The sequence below is a fragment of the Eimeria mitis genome, genomic scaffold (genome assembly GCF_000499745.2).
Source record: "Eimeria mitis Houghton genomic scaffold, Emh_scaff1834, whole genome shotgun sequence".
NCBI lineage: Eukaryota > Apicomplexa > Conoidasida > Eucoccidiorida > Eimeriidae > Eimeria > Eimeria mitis.
In genome coordinates, this window is record NW_013570156.1 from 8,633 (window position 1) to 9,233 (window position 601).

A 601-nucleotide genomic window follows, 5' to 3' on the forward strand; every position below is an offset into this window, starting at 1 on the left:
AGTTTTATATAATGTATATAACTCTAGACTACTTATTAGGTTGCTCCTGACTGTTTCTTAGTCTTTTATAAGAACGGCGCCATGCCCGAAGAAGAGCCGAACAGTTGGTGAGATTGGTTGCTGGTTCCCAAGTGACACAGTCTTCCGGAGCACCTCGCCACTTAACCAAATATTTTGCGTCCTTTCCCGAGCCGCGCTGATTAAGTATGTAGTCAACCTCGTAGATGTCCGTGGGGCACCATCTTTATCCGTTATCGGGAACCATCCAACCGCTGCTTCCTTGGATTGCATTGGCGGATCACGTGGACGATCAGGGATAAGTCAGTGAATCGACTATAACAAGAATAGAATCATGACCCCGAGGAGTAAGAAGTAAGTCGGTATAAAATCCAAGCTAACATGGCTCCATCGTCGTGAAGGGATGAGCAGTGGTTGAAGAAGTTTCGCCGGTTTCTGCGATATCGTTCTCGATGTTCTACACTGCACCCAAGACTCAACATACGCGTTTGTGTCTGCTTTCATTCCAAGCCGATAATATAACTTACTGATCGAAAGGAACGTTTTGCGCTTGCCACGATGTCCAGCTATAACATGGTCATGA